The sequence below is a fragment of the Spinacia oleracea genome, chromosome 3, assembly GCF_020520425.1.
Source record: "Spinacia oleracea cultivar Varoflay chromosome 3, BTI_SOV_V1, whole genome shotgun sequence".
Classification (NCBI taxonomy): domain Eukaryota; kingdom Viridiplantae; phylum Streptophyta; class Magnoliopsida; order Caryophyllales; family Amaranthaceae; genus Spinacia; species Spinacia oleracea.
Window position 1 is genome coordinate 5,670,693 of NC_079489.1, and position 12,752 is coordinate 5,683,444.

Genomic DNA, 12,752 nt, shown 5'->3' on the forward strand with positions numbered 1-12,752 from the left:
GAGTAGATATGATGTGGCAATTGACGTGACATAGGTGAGAATGGAGTATTGGGGGTTTATTCACGTACCTCTCCTTAACCATCATTTTGCTTTAATTATACAGATTTGAAGAAATCTACTAATTTATTCTCATATATAAAGAAAAACATAATCATGATTCATGAATAAGACATTTAAAATATTAATGGTCCCTAAACTTTGGCAAAAGGAGCAGTTAAGTCCCTCAAGTTTCAAAAGGAGCATTTTAGTCCCTCAAAATGGATGGAATCAGCTACTTTTGTTAACACCGTTTCATATTCCGTTAAGTTCAATAAAATAATAATAAAACCGCTTTAAAGAAAAGGAAAATTAATTTACACGTGTATAAATAAATGAAAACAACTGATTTTAATTATGACTTAGCTTTTTCAACTTACTTAGCTTTTTCATATGGATTTTTCTCCATTTACACGTTTCACCTTTTATATTCCCTTTTCTAGGTTTTTCCACAACTCTTCCTAATCAAATCGAATTTAGTGAGTAACCCAAGCAAATTTACTCTAAATTTTCAGCAATTATCGCCATAAACTTCAGCTAATTGTTGTTCTTCCACAACTCTAAAGTTTCAAATTCTCTTCTCCCAGATGTTTGCTACTACCACTAGTTCTTCTTCTACCTTTTTCTCTCTCTTTCTCTCTCCTCTTTTATTATGGGATACTGTTGAAAGTGATCTTTGAAGGTGCACGATTATTGTGATCTCAAGCTCAAGTTGATAGATGATTGATGGTGATCATGATGAGGATCAACGATGATGCAGAGTAGCAGTGAAGAAACCAATCAACCATGGGATTTTTCCCTACTTGCAGCTACGAAATACCGAAGAAGAAGAGGAGTAAACTAAGATGGTTCGAGACTTTGAGTAAGAATTAAGAGGCGGAGGAAATTAAACCCCCTTTCAGGAAATCAGCCAAGAGGTGTCCAGAGCTTGGCTAAGCCCACTCAGAGGCTCCGATTGAAAATTCGGAGTCGGGCCCTGTTGTTAAGGAACATCCAGCAAGGTGCTTTGTTTTTGTGGTTGTGAGTATTGGTTCTCGATCGATCGATCGACTTGCTGATTAAACATGAGATTGAAGATGATGACGATGCATGGAGTTTATGGGTTTGAGCTCGGATGAATTTTACCGGAAATGTAAGTTACTTGGGTGTGCACACAAGGTGTTTGATAAATTGTCTCTGAGAAATGTTGTTGATTAACCTATGCTTGTTGGGTGTGTTAATTTGGGGGATTTGATTAGTAGGAAGCGTTGATCCTTTATTTTATTTTATTAAGTGTTGAATAATTTGGGTACAAATGGCTTTGTTAAATACTTTGAACTGCTAGTTTTTTGTAAAAAGCTAACTTAAAAGGGTTTCCCTTTATTTAATTATTGTTAATATGTAAAAGTAACTGTTATTTTGTCATTTTCTGCCTTTTATATTAATTTGCCTTTATTTTTAATTCATTTAACAGACGTTAGTAACAGAAGTCAAAAAGCAGCGGTTTCCATCCATTTTGAGGGACCTAAATGCTCCTTTTGAAACTTGAGGGACCTAACTGCTCCTTTTGGCAAAGTTTAGGGACCTCCAGACCTATTTACTCATTTATAAATGTACACAGTTAAAACAGGAATATTAGTAAGAAACGCAGGGGCAATGAACAAGACGTTTTCAATTTGAGCTTGATTTTGTTGGCTTATTGTAAACACATGAAGATAATTGACGTTGGAACTCATACTTCCCTAACTTGTTGAATTGAATTTATTTGTTGACAAATTTAGTTTAATCTCCCTAGTGTTTCCATCAATGACATACTATTGAGATCCTAGAGGATTGAATATCATGTGCGATAAATTTATATTGAAGTATATCTTAACTATATGATATAAGATTGAAGACTATAGGACTTAAAAAACATACAATCTGTCAGGATATTTGATCTTATAACACTAACCTTCCTAATATAGAAATCAAAGTTTATAGTGTAAAGTTTGCCACAAAATATTTGGGAAAACATGTTTTGTTTTGTGCTAAGAATAACACGTTAATGACAATAACCTATTTATATTCTATTCCTAACTAAACCAACCATTGCCTTGCAGAGTTCAACCACCCATGTATTTTAGAATTTGCTCCAAATAAATGACTACTAACGACGCGTTTTATTCACATGATTTTCACATATCTGGATTTATTCCAGTCATATATTTTACTTGGGTAACTCTTTATACAACTCTTATTTGAATTTATCGACGCTTATATGTGTTTGCTAGTCTTAAAATTAGTGAAAATAAGATGAACAACACCGAACAAACCTTGTATTAAGCGTTATTATGGTCAATGAATTAAGTTAAGTCCCCTACGAAATGTCATTAAGCTAGCTATATGATATTGTTATAAATGGTTGTTACGGAATAAAAATGGTATGATTCGTTATTATGGAATAAATTAGAAACTAATTGTTGTTTGTTTTACTCCAAACATCTCTTTCTGTAATCCTTGATCTGATTTTCAAATGACTTCAGAATAGAATGGATGCATTTTTTTAATGTTCAAAAAAGTATAGTCCGATTTAGAACAAATTAGACAATTAGAAGTTATTTAGCTACGGGGCAGCTTAAATATAGTAAGCACTTACATCAGACATGCATCAGATGATATATGGCCCTTACTGAGTTACTGGTTCCAAACGGTTAGCTGTTAGATGGTTGTATTAGCTTGAATTGTTATTCGTGTGAAATTGTTGAGTAAAATAGTTGTTACTACGTAGATGTTTGAATTATAAAATACGGAGTCACAAATATATAAGCTAAAATCTCCTCATAAGAACTTTGTTGACCCAACAAAATCGTTCAAACAACTTCTATCTAAACACCTAAAATAGTTTTTTTAATTAGTAAACAAGCTAATTTGCATCAAAAAGCTATATTTGCTCCAAAAGTATCATAACCAAAGAGGGTGATGGACTCTTCTAGGTTGGATATCTTGATGTCAATAAATGGGTCAATCTGACTCGTGTTAACGAATTACTAGACCCTCCGGGGGGATAAGACCCTCCCGGGGTGGATAATAGATCTCTTTTTCTAAGGTGTTTCTGGGCGAGATTGCATGACAACCATAATATCATTTGACTACCAATGATGTCTTGGCCTAGTGGTTAAGACCGAGGGCCTGTGTACAATTGGTCTCAGGTTCGAATCTCTCGACCCTATTTGTAATTTATATTGCCCTTTGTGACTCATTCGCACCAAAAAATATATCATTTGACCGCTCTCAATAGCCATTGTGTAGGAATAATACAATAAATATAATATTAATTAATACAAAGATGAGAATAAGATTAGATGCAAGACCAAATATCTTTGGAATTTCTAGTTTATAGTGCCATTTAAGTGGATTATTAGTGTAAAATTTTGGTAGTAAGTAGTTGGAGTGTTCAATGATGGTTGGACTTAGATCAAAGGAATTAGATTCTGGCTTCTGAAAAGGAAACAAAATCTGAATGTATGAATAGAGAACAATTCTGATAAAGAATTACCAAAACATATAAAGACAATCTCTTAGTTTGATACACCTCACCTCCATTTACGTGCTTGTACTACATATTGCCATTTCTAGAGTATTTAATCCTGCTGCAAAAGGTCTTGGATCCTGATTCCTGGCGTTGTACCACGAAATGTCATACTCCCTCCGTCCCTTAATACTCGCACCGGTTTGACCGGTGCGGAGTTTAAGACATTTGAATTGACTTATTAATTTAATGAGTGTTTGTTAATAGTGGAGTATTTTTTTTAATATAGTTAGTGGGAGATGTGTAATGGGTGGGGAGTGGTGAGTGAGGGGTGTTGATTTTTAAATGATTTTTTGTAGGGAATAGGGGTGTAGGTGGGGTAGTAGGTAAGTATGAGAAATAATATAATATTGGTAAAGATTTCTATTTATAGAAGCGGTGCAAGTATTAAGGGACGTCCCGAAAAGAAAAGCGGTGCAAGTATTAAGGGACGGAGGGAGTATTCCATTATTCTGTACTAGAGTATTTTATACGAAGTAAGTTGGTGTATTTTGATCTACGCGAAATTTAATAAAAGTGAGTTATTAAAATTTAAAAAAGAAACAAGTGGGATAAGTATAGATTAAATAATTAGAGTACGGATAGAGTAAAAGATAGTGAAAGTGTTAAATAGGACTAGTGGGAATAAAACCTATGATTAATGAGGTCTATGGAGTAAGAAGGAAATTAAAAAAAATAAGAGAGAAAGTTTCCATAAATGAAAATGCACTGGCACCGCTTAATAAATATGAAGGGAGTACGCAAAATTTATTTATTTTGACAAACAAATAATATAAGATGATTTGTTTGAAAAACTAGTTTTGGCACAGGCGATGTTCAGATAGTTCCACATAGTTTAATGCGAAGTACTTCGTACGCAGTATTAAGTTATTTTCCTTAAAAGTAAAATCTGTGAAATAGTTTGAGATTAAAAATTGATTTACCAATTAACCATTAGTGAACTATTTTTTATAGATGATTAAATGGGTCTTTAATGGGTTAACCAACAATTAGTGAACACTTTTCTGGCAAACAAGGAAATACAAAGTATTTTATAAGATGATTAATGGGGTCTTTTGTCAAATAATCTGACCAGATAATTAATTTTTACTTTGAACAAAACGTGTTAAAGGTCTCAGATGGCTAAGACCTATAGATTTCAGGTTAAGATTGAGAATATGTACAGAATATATAATAGATATCAGATTCAATGGTAATACACTAATGGGATAGGATAATTTGTTAGATATTAGTATTCAATTTGTGTGTGTAGGAGTATTTTCCTACATGGAAGAGAAATGATGTTTTAGTTGTCTTTAAGTATACTCATGTCCCTCATATATTGAATATGAGATGGCTTGGGTTATTGGACTTAGCACGTGGGAATTATGGGGGTAGATTAGCTTTGAATTCCATCAACGATATAGTCGGGGCTAATATTATCCCAATGACAGAGATTAACTCGTTCTAATCTAGTTTGGATCGAACACCAAACCTCTTTGTTAAAAGTTTACCATCTTAACCAACTACAACTTATGTAATATCTTTCCATATAAGCCTATATATTCTTTTTACAATAAACAATACATTGAATAAAAGTGAATGCAAAAAAAGGAATGATTACTTAATTCATAAATGTACAATTATTACTTTGAAGAAAAATGATCCGACTTTGTTTATATTTTTGGATGTGGGGTTTATCGGGGAGGTTGTTGATCGGCCACTAATCTTATGTTACCACAGTAATTTGACGATGACACCCTCTCTACGTGCACATATTTTTTTTAAAAAACCACGAATAAAAGTCAAAACCCGGGGCAACACCCAGATTACATACTAGTTTAACATAATTTAGTGTGACAAAGTGCACGTGGCGAGAAAATATCTACATTTATCATCACTCACACAGTCACACGTGAGGTGGTGATCGTAGTTGTTTGACTTTTGTCCCAAACCTGTGGCCTGGAATATGGGAAGAGCTTGTGTCAAATATTGTGTAATCTCATATCCTTCTCATTAATAACACACGTATATATATAGTACAACTCATTACCTAAACCCTAGATTACATATTAGGTAACATACCATATGTAGGACTCATATTAGGTAACATACCATATTTAGGACTCTACAGAATATTCACAGAATAATATCTAATATCTTAACATATCTTAACATCACCCCTCAAGGTGGAGCATGTAGATCTCGAATGCCCATCTTGTTCAAAAAAAACTCAAATTGCTTCTTCCCCAACGCTTTAGTGACGATATCTGCTAACTGAACCTTCGTCGACAGTCTCGACACATACGACGGGCTGATGACTGCCTTGTCTCACTCTCATCACTACACGTCGTCTCATCGACACCTGTCGTTGCTGAGACGACGTCTGATTCCACTCGACTGGGTGTATAATGTTGTTGTTCCTCCCTCACAGGCGACGACACCCCTTCGTCGACGCCACTAGTCAACGACACGTCCTCATTGTCACCTGTATGCGACAACACTCCCTCAGTATCACCTGTAGGTGACGACACTCCCTCAGTATCACCCGTAGGTGACGACACTCCCTCAGTATCACCCATATCATATAACATAACTCTATCTCATATGATATTCTATCCTCTAGGATAACTACGTTATCCTTTACTTATCCTTTACTCCCTCCCTCAATCGTAACGGCAGTTTCACGAACGTTGCGATTGGAAACACCATTCTTCAATAAAAAAAATCGAGCAAGAACGCCATTCTTTTCGAACCTGCACTTTTTTTTTTTTCTCTCTTGATGAGAACGCCCTTCTTTTCGAACTCACCAATTATCTCAATATGAATACTCGAATTGGACGCGATTCCAAGTACGAGTCTTTTCTCCAACACCAACCTCATCTTCTACCAATTTGCAGCGGAATTATTATATTAATTACGAATCCCGCCGGTGGATTTATTTTTCTAACCCACCGGCAGGGGATAATTTTTTTTTTTTTTTTTTTTTTTTTTGTAGACGGGTCGTAGGATCTCCCTAAGCTCTGATACCATGTCAAATATTGTGTAATCTCATATCCTTCTCATTAATAACACACGTATATATATAGTACAACTCATTACCTAAACCCTAGATTACATATTAGGTAACATACCATATGTAGGACTCATATTAGGTAACATACCATATTTAGGACTCTACAGAATATTCACAGAATAATATCTAATATCTTAACATATCTTAACAGCTTGTCTAGGACAGCTACTCAGCTCAGCTGCCCCCAATACTCTATATTTTTTTTAGTCCGTAGACCATAGTAGAATAGTAGAGGTGACAAAAAAAAAAAAACTTTAACATTTAAGTCCTTCAGGCCTTATTAAGCATAAAGTCGTTAATGTGGTCAAGTCACAAGCTTAGTTTCCTACCACTCTATCAACTTGTATTGACTTCGCGCGCTGCTAAGATATATAAACTTAGTTTGTAGAAATGTTATGTAAAAGACTGACATTATAAATTTACGTTAAATTCTAAAAAAGCAATGTTAAAGTTCGATTTGCATTTATTAATACTAATGAAATCATATATACGCTTACAATATTTGTGTCATTGATATTGTAGCATCCCACAAGCAATATTGATAGTAGAGACAAGAAGGCAGAGGAAAGCTAGGCTAGAAAGAGTGATAGGAAATTCCACTACAAGAAAACGCATCTTTTCCGACCGCTTAAAATAGTCGGCAAAGTCCTTAAAACAGTCGCTAAAAAATTTAGCGACCGTTATTAGTCGATAAGGGTGGACAGTGTCTTTATGGTCGGTATTTGGGTAATTATCGACTGGAAAGCAGTCGCTAAATAAGTTTAGCGACTGTTTAAGACAGTCGGTAAATTAACGACTGCCTAGCAGTCGATAAATTTACGACTGCCTAGCAGTCAGTATTTTAACGACTGCTAAGTCGGTCAGTAATTTACCGACTGTACAAAACAGTCGGTAAATTGCCGACCGTCTTAGCAGTCGGTAAATCAGTAATTAGCGACCACTAAACGGTCGGTATTTTTATTAAAAAATTAAAAAAAATCAAATCCATCAACTGAGAATACCCAGTTAATAGTTCGATTTCCTCAAAGAATATGAAAATAATTTCATTATCCGGCTTCAATGTCGATTTCCTTTATTTGCACCAAAATGTCTAACTCATGATGAACAATTTCCAGAAAACGAAAAAGGGGATGAATTAACATATACATATAAAAAGAAAATTTAATGAATTTAGAAAAAAGAGTTAAATAAATCCAACCCAACTACAAAAATAAAAATTCAAATAATTACATACCAAAATTTCTAATAGAGACTAGATCTGAAAATTTAAAAATCACCAAATTACTAATTCAAACAAACTGGACCAGAAAGACGGAAATCTGTAACTTCCGACGCTGCTCATGCTCCCTAGCTTCTTACTTCAATTACTTTGTTCTCTCGAGTTATTCACCTACATCCACATATAGAGATACAGAATCATCAGTAAGAATTTTAATATCAAACAAGAAGACGTAAATAGGAGCTAAGAGCCGGATTAACCATAAACTCATCAAAATTTTAATTATTAAAAACAAAATTGATATATCACAAAAGGGGAGAAGAGAGGACGAAATTAAGAACATAAAAAACGAAAAGAAGAAGGAATATGGGTAGAAAAGTGAAAACATACCATAATACTAGATCTGGAAATCTAAACTGGAGCAAATTCCTTATAATCGATCCAAAATTGAAGGCTTGATGCGCTGATGTTGTTGTGTTGATGCGTTGATGTTGATTTTTAACAAGAAAAAAAGTGGGGGAGAGGGGGAGGTGGAGGGGGAGGCAGAGAAAGAGAACAACCGTGAGAGAAAGAGAGGAGGTGAGAGAAAGAGGCGGGTTTCAAGTTTAGATTAGGGTTTGGGGTGAGGGTGTGGGACTGGGCTTTAATTAGGGTTTGGGTGAGGGTATGGGTGAGGGCAGTCGGGAATTTAATTTTTTACCGACTATTTATTTTGCGGTCGTAAATAATATTTTACCTACTGTTTGGACGGTCGCTAAATAATTTTTTTCCGACCATCTGTTTTGCGGTCGCTAAATAATAGTTTACCGACTGCTTGGACGGTCGCTAAAATAAAAAAAATTCGACCATTTGTTTGCTGTCGCTAAATAATATTTTACTGACTGCTTGCGCGGTCGCTAAATAATTTTTTACCGACTATCTATTTTGCGGTCGGTAAATCTCTTTTTACCGACTAATTTATGAGCAGTCGGTAAACACAGACGTTATAAACGCGAATTCTTGTAGTGTTCGGTGGAATGAGTTATTGGGTTACCCGAACAAAGGAAGAAGAAAAGACAAAAGAGAAAAAAATGAGACAAATGGTAGCAATATGACCAAGGGTATAATTGTCCCTGTTATAACGGATGCAAAGAAAGAATAAATAACGTAATAAAGGACGCAGAGAATTTAACGTGGTTCACTAACAATGTGTTAGCTACGTCCACAGGCAGATGGGAGGAAAGTTTTATTGATCTTGAGGATTACAGATTACTTGACCGATTCAAGACATTATCTAACAGTCCCCACACTATTGATAAGAATAAGACAAAAAAAATTAAGGTACAAAATGAGGGCAAAATAGTAAGTGCACTGTTGGGTGAATAGTAATAGAAGTTTAAGACATTATAAGTGTTAGGATTAGCCTCTTCAATATATATTTTTTACTACGAGGAGTTCCCACCGCCTTCGGCGAGTGGTCTAATCTCACGCAGGAGTTTGCATGGGTTCCTCGTTGGGCAGCATCCCTCTCAGTTGAGATTTTTTCTCCCAAAACTCGAACCCGAGACCTTGATTAAGAAGCAAGCAACTCTTAACCACTCATGTCAACCTCAATTAATAGTTTCTTCAATATATACGAAGTATTTGTATAGTTGTAAACATCTCGTACTATGGTGTTACAGAGTACAATAATACATTCCTTTCCTCATAGATACATATGGAGTATTTTGTCTCTTCCTTTTCTAATTAATTAAGGCGCGTTTAATTTACTTGATTTTCACTAATTTGGACTTATTAGAATTTAATATAATTTAGGTTAGTTATAAATTATCCATAAATTGTATTGAGTAACCATTTTTTTCACGAACTAATTTAATTATCCCTAAATTGTATTGAGTAACCATTTTTTTCACGAACTAATTTGAGCTTATTTTGATCTTATTTTTCATAATGTAAGTGGAAATAAGGTGAACTAAACGCACTCTAACAATCACCAATCATGTTGACGCATTCGGAATTATCAAAGAAAAGCAAGTGTTAATCCTAGAACGAACGAACAAATTACAAGCAATAAATCTATCAAAAGCTCCAGAATCCACCAGAAAAGAGATAAACTCGGAATATTATTATCAACAGATTTCCGGAATCCGGCCACGAGGAGTTGATTCTAATGACGACTGAAAAGTGTTTAAATAGTTAATACAAAACTATAATACGAAAATTAATTAAAATAAAACTCGAAAATTATTAAAGTGTTGTTTTCGGGCCCTAACGAACTCACGTGACTTAAAAGCCCATTAGTCATGTTGTACTCGATGGCCCGTTTCCTTTCCGAAAACATATTCTATTAAGCATTCTGACACTGGAGGCCCGACTAGTAGGAATCATTTCAGCAGCTTTCAACGATTTGCTTTTTCGTCGAATCGCACAACCATCTTTTCTACTCCCTGTATATATATATATATATATATATATATGAATCTAACAAGATCTCTCGTGACTATAATATTTCTTACGTATGAATCACAAAAGATGACCAAATGTCTAATATTAATGTATACAAGACAAATAGATATTTAGGAAATGGAGGAAGTATATAAAAAAGGGTTAATGTCTTTTTATTTTATTTTTTTGGTATAGAGATAGCCACAAGGACAAATATTATACTTCGTACTCTGTAAATGAGATTTGATCTATATCTTAGAGTTCTACTCTAATACTTTACCAATTATGTTAGTTGACATCGACGTTTGGTGTATCTGACCTTAATTATGATTAGCTGTTGATGAATAAACAAATCAACAATTGAGAGGGATTGGAGTCATAGGACCACTCACCACTTGAAAAACATCAGGTGAAAATCCTGAGTTTCCACTTTTGTTTGGAAAGGTGTAATTAGTCCAAAGTTTATAAAGCAAAAGAAAGTGAACGTGAAACATCATGGAAATAGAGGACTCAAATTGAATGATGTTATAGGACTACTAACAGTAGTAATCAGTGTTAGTAGTTGATCTTAAAGTTTAAACATGATATCAAAATTTCTCATTAGTCTGCTGCTCTTTTCTTCAACTCGACTGCACTAAGAAAGTGACAACTCTTTTAGAAATTTACTTTCTCTTTTAATTTTCCGTCCCTTTTTTTGTTCTTTGCGTATTCCGTTTAAGGTTTTTATTTTGTTCTTTATATTGAAAACATTTCATTTTACATTTCCACATAAATGTCCTTAATATTCTATGAAATATTGTGCCAAGTAATTATTTTAACCACCTAAGTTCATTGGATCATTTAATCTCTCACACTTTTTCATTGGAGCATTAAATATTTCACACTTTATCAATGCCAATTTTTGGATAAAAGTCAAAACAATATAAATAAATGTAATTTGCATTGTTTAAATAAAATATAAAGGATTCTCAGTCTATATTAATCAGTCGTTAAATCGCATGCATAATAACAAACGACGTAAAGAATTGAACAAAGAGGGACGGAAGGAGTATTACTTTTTGACATGAAAATTACTACCTCACCCCTCTTACCCCACAACATTTACAATTATTCACTTACTTTCACTTACTTTTTTTAAAAAAAAAATTTAAACTCACTCACTTTTTACACATTTTACTTTATCCATATTTTTATTATAATCACCTACCTTTTTCCACATTCTTTATTTAGATTTCTTTATTGATGAAACAATTCACTAAGCATCATCCTATGCTAGTATGCCCTCCAAAATTGCGTTAGTTTCGAGTTAAAGAAAATTAATCCCGAGTAATAATCAATTTGACGTCTAAGGATTTATGCTATATTCAATTGACAATATATAGTAGGAGTAAGTGAGTAAACTGTTCAAAGTGCATAAGTATATAATTTATTGTTTTTATCTCATCTTTTTTTCAACATGGTACAACTCACACATAAATAACAATTAAATTTCAAAATTTTCATTTGGACTCTGTGGAAAGAGAGGAATGACTGCATTTTTAATAATTGCAATTTTAACACTTTTCGAGTATTCTATAAAGCTAATTTTTATTTTAAAGAGTGGCAGGTAAGAACAAATATTGACCAGCATCAACTTAAGGGTACCCCACTCACTTCACACACCCACACAAATATCACTCACAACCCTCCGGTGCTAGTTCGTTGGTACCCTCCCCCTCAAGGTACCTTCAAACTCAACTTCGACGGCTCTTGTAATTCTTCATCAGTTCTCCTTACCTTTCAAAAAAAAAAAAAAAAAATAATATATATATATAGTAGGAGTAAGTGAGTAAACTGTTCAAAGTGCATAAGTATATAATTTGTTGTTTTTATCTCATCTTTTTTTCAACATGGTACAACTCACACATAAACAACAATTAAATTTCAAAATTTTAACAATACACATATGTGAATAAACCCCCTTTATCCATTAACCGATGGTTTCTATTCCAGTAATCTAGTATTATACTAGACTCTAACTAATTCAAAACAAACAAGTGTTATAGAGTTATAAACACCATTTTTTCAATTTTATTGCGAGATTTTTTAAACCGATTAAAACTTATCCGATCTCCAATTAAATAATACTCCCTCTGTCCCTTAATACTCGACCTGTTTTGACCGAACACGCTTGTCAATGCACAACTTTGACCACCGATTTCTTTAACTATATATTATAAAAACTTATAAAAATAATAATATTTTGAAAATACATATTAAGATGAAGCCAACAATATATTATATACTAACATGTGTTTTCATATACTAGAAATAAAATAGGGTCAAAGTAAATTATGTAAATAGTGTAAAAAGTCAAAACAGGTCGAGTATTAAGGGACGGAGAGAGTATCTACCTAACTAGATGTATACATTTCATCACCATTCACCACCCCTTAAAATTAGGAGAGATACCAGAAGGTTCTCAAGTC

General features: G+C 33.8%; 1 long non-coding RNA gene across 1 annotated transcript; it reads right to left on the reverse strand.

Moving 5' to 3' along the window:
* Positions 1-7,829: 7,829 nt before the first annotated feature.
* LOC130470636 (uncharacterized) lies at positions 7,830-8,477 on the reverse strand. The gene is made up of 2 exons (XR_008931349.1): positions 8,251-8,477; positions 7,830-8,031 (listed from the first exon to the last, which is right to left on the reverse strand). It is a non-coding gene; the product is annotated as an uncharacterized lncRNA (long non-coding RNA).
* Between the last annotated feature and the right edge of the window lie 4,275 nt (positions 8,478-12,752).